The following is a 12,436-nucleotide window of genomic DNA, read 5'->3' on the forward strand; positions in this document are numbered from 1 at the left end:
TCTGTTAAGGGGTGAACCACTACTCTACCATTTTCCAGCTGTGTGACCTTAGCCAAGTGAATGAAACTCTCTGAGCCATGGGCAATTCACCTAAACTTGGGGATCAGGAGGAGTGGTTGTGAGGACTGAAGAGGAGATGGGAACATGCTTAGCAAGCATTCCACAACCACAGAGCAGACAGGACTTCCTGTCATGGCCGGGAGCCTTTGCCTTGTTAAGCCAGATGGTTAGATCTGATTATGTTCAAGCTCCATCGGCTCCAAGATGCTGTTGGTCCAGTTACTGGAACACGGGCCAAGGAGACAAGTGAAAATAACTCTAGCTCAGAGTTTGGGAGATGAGGGCTCCAAGCCAAGGCCAGGTCACTGACAAGGGACTCCTGCCGAGGAACCCCAGGAAAGTTCTAGAGCATTGATCATCTCTTAGGCTAACACCTACGTGTGCCAGGGTCTAAGCCCTTAACTTACGTTAACTCATTTACTCCCCAAAATCACCTGACCAATTTGGAATGATTATCATCCCCATTTTACAGATGAGGACACTGAAGCAAAGAGAATAGATGACTTTGCAGAGTCACACACACTAGAAATTTTTTTAAAAGGTAGAAAATGGGGAAAATAACATATATCATGAAAGTAGAACAGGTGTGGAAGCAGACCAGCCAAGGAGCCACCTTCAGACTGGGTGTTTGAGGAATACCTTTCTGAAGGAGGCCCATCTGAGCTGGGGTCGGAAGGACAGACGGAGACGGGCATGCAAAGATCTCCCGGTGTGGGGAGAAGGTGTGCCCACATGAGGGGGCAAAGCACAGACTTGTGTCTGACGCAGTGTTTCCCAAACTTCATGTGCATCAGACAACCTTCAGGGCTTGTTCAGTGCACATCCCTGGGCCTCACCCCCAGAGCTGGAGTGGAGCCTGAGGATTTTCATGGCTAAAGTGTTCTCGGGTGAAGCTGATGCTGGTGAGCAGGGCTCCACCCTCTGAGAACCACTGCTCTAGAAAAGGAGTCTGCAAACTTTTTACGTGAAGAGCCACACAGTAAATATTTTCACTTTGTAGGCCATAAAGTTTCTGTTGCAACTACTCAGCTCTGCCACTGTATCATGAATGTAGCCATAAACAATATGAAAAAAAATGAGCACAATAAAACTTTATTGACAAAAAGAGACAGAAACCTGGATCAGGCCCCACAGCCCATAGTTTGCCAGCCACTGTTCTAGGGGAACGAAGAGCCAACTATAAAACGTGCCTGAACTCCTTCGAGGACAGACAGCAAGGCGAGCCTCTGTCCTGGGCCACCCGCACAGCTGCCCCACCAGAAGCAACTGCATCTTCCTGTTATTTTCTGGTCCCTGTTGGTGTCTTGATGTAAAAGCCAGAGCCCCCTGGAAGACTTCCCTGACCCACAGAAGTGGGCATCCCTCTTGTGTATGCCTCTGGTGCCGGTCACGTGCTCTGTCGTAGCGCTGAGTCCGGTGTCATAGAAGTGAATGCATGGTCACGTCTGTCACTAGGGGACCAGATCTGTCCCCTTGAAACCCCAGTCCCATGCCCAGTACAGGGCTGCCATACAGCAGGCCATCTAGAGTAGCACTGATCGAATGACTAAATCTTTCATTTTCCCCTTTCCAAGGGCAATTCAGTGGCCTCAGGCCACACTTCTTGCCCTTGCACGCGTGTCTCTCTTGTGGGGGTCTTGTGAAAATGCAGATTCTGATTGATTCATTCAGTCTGGCATGGGACCTGAGACTCTGCATTGCTGCCAAGCTCCTAGGTGATGTCAAGGACAGACAGCAAGGAATTAGGAAACGCAGGATAAAGGAATCTCTCTGAAGCTGCAGTGGAAGTAGAGGCCCTTGAATCACTTTCTCAAACACTTTTGAAATAGAACTCCAGCTTCTGGTCTGATGTTAAAAGAAACCACGCTTAACAACCAACAAGGGAATTGGATTTTCCAAACCCCACCATATTTCCTGTTATTGTAACTATCACTGTAATTAAGTTCAAAAGATTGACCACACACAACTCACTTTGGCAGACTGGACGTACTTTGATTTTCAGCATATTCAACCTAATCTAGTGCCCTTGAAACTCATTTGTCAAACAAAGGGGTGTCACCGGCTGTAAATCACAAGAGTCCCTTATTAGGCAAAGCTCCTGAGTCTCCTGTGCCAGACATTTTTAAGAAACAGATGATTTTCAATATATTCCAAATGAACGCTGTTCTTATGCTTCTGGCTGCTGGCCTCTCTAGTGGCAAAAGACCCTCAAAATCAACATAGTGCCTTAGATCATGTATTTGCTCCACATCTACCCACTAACAGATGAAGAAGCTAAACTCAGAGAGGTGAAGTGACTTTCCTAGGGCCACACAGCAAGCTAGCAGCAGGAGCTAGAACAAGTGTTTCCTAAATGAGCTTGAAATCTCATTTTTGGCAATGATTGTCAAAGTGGGGTTCATGGGTGGGGCTGGTCAAGAACTGTCTGCTACCTTTATGCAATGAGCTAAGTACAGAAATTGAGGGTAAGCATGTGGAAATACGATAGCAAGTGGACACTGGTAACATCTAACCACAGATCCATGGTGTCGCCTCTGTGATTCTCGGGTCTTGCCAACTTCCTAGCGGGCTGCAGGATGTCACAAGATGCACCGTTATCCATGCACAGTAGAACCATGATGGGTTGGGAATTTGAAAAATTCCTGGTCCTTCCACCTGGCTGCTAGTTTGAGAAGCACTGATCTTTGCCACTAAATCTCTACTGCAACACTGCTGCTCCAGTTTAATCTTAAAGCATGTACTTATGTTAATCATCAATTGGAAAGCTCCAAGAAATGACACTTTGGCCCCCTCTGGGGACAAACCTTCAAACTGGTAGGGAGTGAGTATAACCTGGTAGCTATGTTCTTACTTGGGGCAATCTAGGGCCCATCCTGGATCTACCACTTTCCTCCCTATGTGACCTCGGTCAACATCCTGAAAATCTGTAAGCCTCAGCTTGCTCATCTGTAAATTGGGGCTCAGAGTAGTACCCACAGCCTACGAGGTTGTTGTGACAAAGGGAAGGGAAGGGGAGGGAGAGAAGAATCTACATCAAGTGACTTGCACTGTGCCAGGCACATATGTGTAAATATGGTGAGTACAGAAGACAGGAATGTAGACCCTTGAGTCCATTGCTTGCACTTCAATCCCAGCTTTAGCACCTGCTAAATGGGTAACATTAGGGGAGCCACTTACCATCCTACCCTTAAAACCTCTTCATCTGCAAATGAGAATAAAAATGCCGCTGCCCCTGGGAAGATGGTATAAGGATTAAGTGAAATAATCCACGTGAAGCATTTAGCACAGTGCCTACCATTCAGCAAACACATAGGCACCATCTATGCAGGCTGCCTCCGACTGTCCCAGCTCTTTGGGGAAGAATTTGCCTGAGAGGGAGCTCATATATAATAGTTTGCACGTGTAAATCCCTGATCTTTCTTTCAGTTTGTGGACTTAAAAGTTATGATTGGAAAATAAACAGCAAAGACAGTCAGGCCACAGGGGACCATGTAAATTACCTCTGACCTAAACAGACTAGTGGGCAGTGGTTGGCACAAGCAGATTTCAGACTGTCTTACCACTTTCTGCTGCCCATTTCTTACAGGGTTTTGAAATGATTCCATCCATTTACAAAGGAGGTCATCAATAGCTTAGGCTTGCCAAGAATTAAGTAACTAGAAGATAAAGCAGGACATTAATTTCTCTTCTGATGTGGTCAGGAGCAGGCCACAGGGCATCTCCACGTCTGCCAAGAGAGAGCCCTTTGGCAGCTGTTTCCTCAGCAGTTTGGCTTCGTCCAGCTGTGGCCCCGCTGGTCTGGGCTGAGCAGATGGGGTCACACTTCACAGAGGGCTGACTCTCCATCACAGAGGCACTGAGTTCAGGCCTGCCCGCGCCACACTGGGCCACTAGCCGCATGACCAGAATCAACAGCAATGGAAGATATCACAAGCTGAGCCTTTAAGGAGCCAGAAACTACAACCCTGGACTCTGTGTATGACTGGCATCTATTCCTGAAGGAGCAGACGCAGCAGAGAACCAACTCAGCCCCTTCCAATCTACTAGTGTCCTTCCACAGCCAGAGGCCAAAGCATCCGAGAGACAGCTTTCCTGGAGTTTCTGTATGCCCTGGACAGAGGCCTAAAACAAACAGGGTAAGAGAGACAGTGGACAACAGGGAAAAGAAAATGGTCAAAGATTTGGGGCACAAGGTAATTCTCTTTTAATGGAAGAAGTGACCTCAGTTCTCCGGGCAGGTGGCCTTCTGGATGTGCTGCTGAGTGACATGGAAGAAAAAGAATTGCTTCCCCACATCATCCCTGAGAGCTGGGCCACCACCTCACCCTGCCTCCAGTGGAGACCAGCAGACAGCACTAGATGAGCTCCAGGACGACAGCAAGCCCTCTGTTCTGCTGTGTTACCAGAAAAGAGTGCACAGCCGCGCTGCCCAACACTGCAGCCACTAGTCCCAGCCAGGTATTTCAATATAAATTAATCTAAATTAAATTAAAAATACACTTCCTTGGTTCCACAAGCCACATTTCAAGGGCTGAGTAGCTCCATGTGATTAGCGGCTGCCATATTGCTCAGTGCTGACACAGGATATTTCGATTATCGCAGAAAGTTCTATTGGACGGCACTGGTCTAGAGAGAACAGAGTATGTTATTTACAAAAGCCAGTGAGTGGAATAAAATAAGGACACGCGATGCTGTTGCAGGTGTGATGAAATGGATACTCTTATACTCCACTGCTGAGAACATAGATTTGGTACATTTCTAGAACAGAACTTGACAATATCTATCAAGAGCCTTAAAAACAGTCCTACTCTATGGCCCCATCTTTCCATGGGTAGGACTCTATCCAAAGGAAGTAACCAAAGAAGTGGTCCAGAAATTCATACATGTTTCAGTCAGCAATGTTTTACTCATTGTAGAAAAACTTAGGAATCATGTAAATATACAATAACAGGAATGAAAGATATATTTCATCATATAATGGAATATAATGCAGCTAAAAAAATTGAGTTCTAAGAAACAATGATGAGGAAATGGCTATGATATAAACAAAGAAAAAAATAGCAAAGTGTCTATATATCATTACAGTACCATCAACCATTGAGCAACATGGGTTTGAGCTGCACAGGTCCACTTATACACAAATAAACATACTAGAAAAAATTGGGGGAGATTTCTGACAATTTGAAAAAACAGTTTCTTTTCTCTAGTTTACTTTTATAATATGTAAGAGTATGGTGTATATATATATATATATACATATTATACAGAATATGTTAATCAACTATTTATGTTGGTAAGGCTTCTGGTCAACAGTAGGCTATTAATAGTTAAGATTTTAAGGAATCAAAAGTTATACACAGATTTTCAACTGCATGAGAAATCAGTGCTCCTAACCGCCACACTGTTCACAGGTCAAGTGTGTTTGTTAAAATTATATCTGAAAACATAAATGAAAGGATATATACTAAAATATTAAACAGGGTGTCTCTGGATGATGGAATCATGAACAGATTTTTAAATTTCCTCATTTTTCCATGAAAAATAACACTATCCCTATATTTAACATTAATTGGGTGCTCACTCTAAGTTGGCACAGTTCAAAGGGGCTTATGTGTGTTCAGACCTTTCATCCTCACAACAACGGGGTAAATTCTATCCCCACTTTACAGATGGAACATGGAAACAAGAGACAAAGGACGTCCCCAGTGTCACACAGCAATGAGGTAGATGAGCCAGAATGTGACAGCAGACACTTGGCTTCAGAGTCTCAAACTTTAAGCTCTACTAATCAGCCAAACTTGCAGAAGAGGATACTGAATGAGGAGTCACAATACAGCCTACCCAGGTGGCATAGCTCCTAGCTGGCAGGGCTAAAACTCAAGCAGAGGCTCACAGACTATTAAATGTTGCCAACCTAAAAAAAAAAAAAAAAAGGAGGGTCCAAGCCAGAAATTTGATTGAGGTATAGAAAACAGTCCAATTTTCATTGCTTGCACTCCAGAAGGTACAAGACTCACACACGCACTGCATATAGACCCAGTTCTCCCTAAGTACTTAACATGTGCGCCCCTCGTCCTGAGCCCTTCACATACATCACCTTATGTAATCCTCAGAACCGCCTCGGAAATAGTTGCTGTTATTCCTCCCATTTTAGAGATAAGGAAGGTGAAGCTTGGAAAGATAACTGTCCAGGGTCACACAGCTATGAATAGGAAAACCCCAGATTCACATGTGAGTTGCAGACTCCACTGCCTTCATTCTTTGCCAGGTCATAAGATGACCATATAATTTATATTCCAACAGGACACTTTTGAGAGTGAAAAGGGAAGCTTGTGATAATTATTCCAGCATAATAGGTGCAAATGGCAACTGTCCCAAGCAACCCCCATCTCTCTGTAACGTCGTTGAAGTTCTAGCCGGCAGGCCTTTGGTCCTCCCCGAGACCCACAGTAAGGACCAGAAGGACAACACCATTATGAATTCCCAGGTATTTGTTACACAACAAATTAAGATGCTCACTTCTTGGTTTTCCCAAAATAGGTACGAGCCTGCGACCACCCAAACTAGCGCTGTGGGTACCCCAGAGTAGGGCGAGTAAGACAGACCCAAGCCCTTTTGATGCCAGGGGATGGGGTTGGAAGTTTCCACCTTGAGCAACTGGAATTTGTTGTAATTCTTGTCAATGAGAACAAAGACAACACTGGGTCGATTCTGCCCACATCCCAGCCCCAGCACCAGCCATAATTCATCATCATATGGCTCTTTGCAAGGTTCCTCGCACATTACTTAGAGGAGGCAGCCAGTGGTGGGGAGAGAGATGCTGCTAATCTTCAGTTCTGATTCGCCACCCTGCCCCGGGGGCCTGACCCTGCAGAACATACCCCCGGCTGGACGGAGTCCCACACCTGTCTACCCACACATCGCTAGGAGTCAGTGAGGATGGGGTGACCCCACAGTGAACTGGCACACAGTCCATTAAACAGCCACCTTGGAACCCACGGCACTAGCTAGCTAATGGGGCTTGGGGCCACCATCAGTTCACTGGAAAATGACATCTTCCTGGAGGCCGAAACTGGCTCCTCCATCATCCTGAGAACAGAAGGCTTGAAGGGGGGCCAGACACCTGGGCCCAGAGGCACCTGTCATGCACACCAAATCACAGATCAGTGTTTACAGGGGTGACAAGTGAGGACAGGACGATGTAGGCAGAACACCTACCTCTGCTATTATCTTTTGTGTGTCCTAGGACAGGTCCCTTACACTCTGTAAGTCTCAGTTTCCCCACCAATAAAATGGGTAAAATAATGAAACTCACCTATTGGGTTTTGTGAGGATTAAATGACATAAAACCTGAAAAGTGCTTAGCACAGCATCTGGCTCATGGCAAGAACTCAATACGTGTTAGCAGTGCCAAAAAATTATTATTGTATCAACAGTGATAAAAATTATACAATTATAATTATCAGCATATAATATACTAATATAACTAATATGTAATCTATTACTAAAAGTATAGAAATAACAATTATTGTTACTACATATCATTATTACCATAGGGTATCTCAAATGAGAGCTACATCTAAATGTGGTGCCCCAAAATCAAGGAGAAAAAATGGGGGAAAACAGAATTAGAGAGAAAATATACCAAGAATGAGGCTGCAGATTCTTAAGTCAAAGATTAAGGTCAAGGCATCACTCATGTAAAAATGCCTCCAGATTTCAAGTCTCAGGTGCATCACCCTTGGACCTCAGCCAGCCAAGTTTGGGGGAGGCTGTGAGAGGAGTGGAACTGTGTCTGCACCAACACTGACAGTCCACACCAGTCTGGTTCAGATCCCAAATCCCGGCTGAGAACTGAGAGGGGCATGAAGCACCCCAAGCGTGGAAGGATTTAATGCTGGACAAAATTAGCTCCATCTCCCTGAGAACCACTTGGTCTCTTGTCTTCATAAACACTTAATTCTTCCTTTCTCTGTAGCAGAGCTTTGGACAAAGATTTCAGCAAAAAAAAAGGATAAAGTGTTTTGAAGAACAGTTAATACAATAGAAATAGCAACAGTCCAAATACAGACTTGCCCTCTCTTTTTTCCCCAGGATGCCACTGTGTTAAAGGTTAAGAGCTCCAGTCAAAACCAAGTCCTTCAGCCCCTGACAGATTTATAGGTGTCACCTTACTCTTTATTTATTTCACTTTCTATTTGGCGATTCTCTCACTAGCGCTCCTCTCTCCCCTCAGTCTGAAGCCAGCATTTGCAAACACGATGAGGTATCACGCTGCGTTGTCACTAAACTAGTGCAGTTCACGCAGACTCTTGAAAATCTGGAGCTAAGGGAAAAAAATGGTGTCAGAAAGGGTCCCATGAATCACTGCCCATCCACAGAAAATCAATGCCACGGAGGTGGTAACATAGCACGCGGGGCCATTTCCCCTTCCAAGAGGGATGCCGCAGTTACAGTTTCAGCTAATATACCATGCGAATGACAACTCAGTAAAATCAGCAGACTTGATGACTCCCCACCATCATTCAGGGGCTGGGGCTGTATTTCACCATATTACTGCCCAGAGTTCAATACTCAGTTATGGTTTCCCATCAGTCCTTCTGTATCCACGTCCTCCAGCTCGCCCTGCCCTGAATTCCATGGCTGTTTGTTTCCAAATTCCATTTTTTAGTGGCTCAGGAGAGGATGGAGCACGGTAGGCAACATTTGCCCCCAATTCGGACCACAACAGACCATGGCTCGGTCACAGGGCTCCTCGGACAGGCTTTCCTTTACCTCCTCTTTCTAAGCAATGCCTACATTTCCCCAAAGCAGGGTCATAAACTCAAATCCCGGCCAGTGCCAGGCGGACGGCTGATGTGGGTAAGGAGGCCCGGCGAGGATTCCTGCTCTGAGAAACCGTGCTTGAAGCCTCTCTCCCTCATCCCCTTCTGCCCAGCCACCCCAAAGTCTCGGGAGTTGCTCTGAGTACAAGAGCGGCCAGTCTGTTCTGGAGTTGGCTTACTCCGTTTCCATTTCATTTTCACAGAAACCAACTCAACTGACTCTTTTCAGGTCCACCCAAGAGCTAGCGATTGGTACCTACTGCTTAACCTCTAAACCTCAAAAATCAGTAACTCTGCCAGCCCCAACGATTGGAGGAACTGAGGTTTGAAGAGCAGCCAGTAAATTTTCCTGCATTATTGATTTTCACTAAGTGTGTGACACATTGTATTTTCTCAAGTGGAGATACTTGTTTTCTTAGCAAAGGCTCAATCGATGTTTCTTCTGCATCAGTCACAGGGCAGCAGCAAATCTGTGTCGGAAGATACAAGACCCATTCAACCAAAAACATCCAGGGTGTTCAACAGCCAGTTCTGGTTTCTCTAGCTCAATGTCCTGACTCCACCTGGAGAAATTCCAAAATAAATCTTCTTCCACCTTTAACCCACCTCTTTTCCTATTTTTTTAAACATACACTCCACCAAAGAGAGCAAATATTGCCCTTGGACTATTTCATTGCCTTAAGGGGAAGACCATTGGTGAATGAAAATCTGAAGAATGGATTTATTTGTGACTTTTCCTTTTTGATTCATTGCCTCTTAATTCTCTCCAGAAATGGCAGGAATTCCTTTGAATTAGTAAACCCAGAATAGACAACACACTCATGCAGAGAAGCCAATCAACCTCAGATGGAGTAGGTATGTTGACAAGAGGCATGTCCTGGGGTATTTGCAAGCACACTAAGAAATGGTTAGGAATTGGAAAATAAAAAACTGTACTAACTGCTGATTGCCCCCCCACACACACACACACGAGTTCCCCAAGGATAGGATGATCCTTCTTGAAAACAGCCTGGTTTGGTTCAGTTTCAGAAAGGATTCATTCACACAGCACTGTCCAAAGGACCTTCTACTGTGAAAGAATGTTCTATACTTGTAGTATTCAATATGACAGCCAATAATGGCCACCAAATGCAATTCAATGTTTGGAATATGGCTAGAGCAAAGCATAATTATCAGCTGAACTTAAACTTTTATACCTAAAGTAAATTTCAAACTTTATTTTAAATTAAACTAGATTTAAATGGTCCCACTGGCTAGTGGTTATTACCTGGGATGGTGCAGATCTACAATGACAAAGTGCCTATACATTTAGAAAATCTCCCACCCAAGTCTCTTTTCAATTATAGTAAAATTATCAAGAGAAATGGGTTAAGAGCAGTTGTCAGCAAGTATTGATGTGTTCAAAACTACCAGCAGTCGTTGACAGGGGAAGACCCACATTTTAACCATCTAAAAATACTACAGTGCTGAATTATTGGCTCTAGGGCAGTCCCACAAGACAGGTGATTAGTATTTTTTAGTATGGCCAGTAAGTGCAAACCATTCCCTCTCTAGTAATTGAGTCAGGGAGAGATCCAAGTTTGCTAAGCTTTACCTGACTTTGTTTTTCTGCTGGGGACAAGGACTGCTAGGGAACATGTATGAGTTCTCGTGTCCAGAGCCAGGGCAGGTTTTCTAAGAAGGCTAGCATCATCTGATAGCAGCATCCCTCTTTCATTGATCAGAAAGCCGGCATGGATTTGGCCAATCCAGCTGATTATATAAGCTTTCCTGCTCCCTGGACCTACTCTCGGAACCTTCCAGTTAGTTCGAAGAACTAAGCAGGTGGTCAAAAGTGCTGATTAATCTTGCTCCTCTCCTCAAATTCTTACACGGAAGACGTTGAGCAAAACCAATTTTTTTTTTCCACATTTTCCTCCATTCAACAAAGGAAAACTTTGCTTAATCATTTGCTTAGGTCTGGGTGCCCTAGTCCTGGTTCTCAGGAATTCTCAGGCCCCCAAATAATTGTTGCTGTATCTCCTTACTTTCTCCTGATAGTTCATTAATGTTTTGTTGAAAAGCAACTCATAATTTTAAACCTAAATTTTATTGGCGCAAGAGACTTTATACTACTATATAAAGGAAAACACACAAGTCTGATTCCTAGTTATAGAGTTTCTACTACGCTATTTAAATTTTTAAAAATAATATACATAGAGGCCTAGCAGCATCTCACGGAGGGTGGACGATCCTGCTAATTATCCTAAAATTCAAGGATAAGTGCTTGAGATGCCCCATTTTTTTCACCTTCAGTTTCACACAGGAAGGTGCACTCTGTGTCATTTTGTACGAATACCAGAAAATATTCCAACTGCAAAGGGATTAGGGATTTGCATCGATTATGAAAAATGTCTTTGTGCTTAAGGAAGAATAAGTTCAGCAAGAGAGACTGCTTGCTTCTCGACACCAGCTTTTCCAGCTGACCCTTCCTGACTACGTCCCTGCTCCCTAGCAGAGATTCTGTCCTCTCAACCTATTCTTCCACACGATGCTAAACGTTCCAGTTCCCATTTCAACTCCCTGGAAGATTTCCGATGCCTCGTGCTGGATGCACGGTGCCCTTCACTCTCAGATTGTCTGACCTCCGCGATGCTAATAGCCTGTGTGTGCAGCCGTCCCTCACACACCATCATCTCGGATGGCCTCCTTGCCTAATTTTACTACTCTTTCAGCAACAATTACTCTTGAGATTAGCCTATAAACCATCCATATAAAGTGGGCAATTTTCGATTTCTGACACTTCCACAGCTCCACCCTTCTGGAAGGGAATGGGGCTGTAAAGGACTCCAGGGCCACTCAATCACCTGTCATATTTCCTGCCAAACACAACGTGGTACGAGGCTGCGTGGCCTCCTGCCACCGTTGTCTGACACCAACCATGATGGGCGGGCAGTGAGAAGTCGACCCAGCCTGGGAGACGACAGGATGGGCGTGTGGCCCCCAGCATGGCCCAGTGTAGCCCACTGCTGTGACCATCTCTTTTCAGGTTTGTCTGGAGTTGCTGGCTCTTTGCAGTAATCATCACCAAACAGTAGGTACCTGGAGCCCATAATTTGGAGGGTTCATTCATTTATTCATTCATTCAGCAAATATACCTATTCATCTTCTACCCAGCAGGCACGCGCAATAGCAGTGAGCAAGGCAGACAAGTCCCTGGTCTCATAAATGCCATTTCTATCTGGGTGACAGATAACATGTAAGCAATCAAATAAATAAAAGATACTGAAAATCTATCAGGGCTGGGCCAATGCTAGACAGGCCAGTATGAGAGAGTGACTAGAGGGTAGGAGAGGGCTTCCTTTGGTAGCACCACCACCTTTAGAAAAGGCTGTGACTTTGTTAAGAATTAGAAAACACCACACTTCAATGCCATCTGCCAGAAAATTGTCCCAACATGCATAGGTAAATTCATCATGAGCATGAAGTGAAGGGGGCCCCTAGAACTGTACAGTCCTCAAACAGCACAAGTCTAAGTGGTGGCATGTTTAACAGGATGGCCAAGGAAGGCT

This window comes from Manis pentadactyla, chromosome 1 (assembly GCF_030020395.1).
Source record: "Manis pentadactyla isolate mManPen7 chromosome 1, mManPen7.hap1, whole genome shotgun sequence".
Taxonomy (NCBI): domain Eukaryota; kingdom Metazoa; phylum Chordata; class Mammalia; order Pholidota; family Manidae; genus Manis; species Manis pentadactyla.